This window comes from Engystomops pustulosus, chromosome 9 (genome assembly GCF_040894005.1).
Source record: "Engystomops pustulosus chromosome 9, aEngPut4.maternal, whole genome shotgun sequence".
Lineage (NCBI taxonomy): Eukaryota > Metazoa > Chordata > Amphibia > Anura > Leptodactylidae > Engystomops > Engystomops pustulosus.
This window is the reverse complement of record NC_092419.1, coordinates 44,773,464-44,773,719: the sequence shown is the minus strand read 5'-3', so window position 1 is coordinate 44,773,719 and position 256 is coordinate 44,773,464.

Sequence of the window (256 nt, the reverse complement as noted above, 5' to 3'; positions counted from 1 at the left end):
ATCTGTCTTCCTTACAGCAATAGTGCTCCAAATAAAGAATTCTTTACGGCTGCAAGCACTCGAACATTGTGCAACAACAGGCCTGTGATCTATTGTCTGCACCCCATGTGCACCCCAAAGGCTAGCACATGTCCCAAAAACACTTCCAAAGCTTAAATGGGCTGTTCCAGAGGTTTCAAACATGGCTTATTTTTTCCAAAAACAACACGACACGTGGTTTGAGCTTAACCGTATAGAAATGAATCAAATTTTAGTT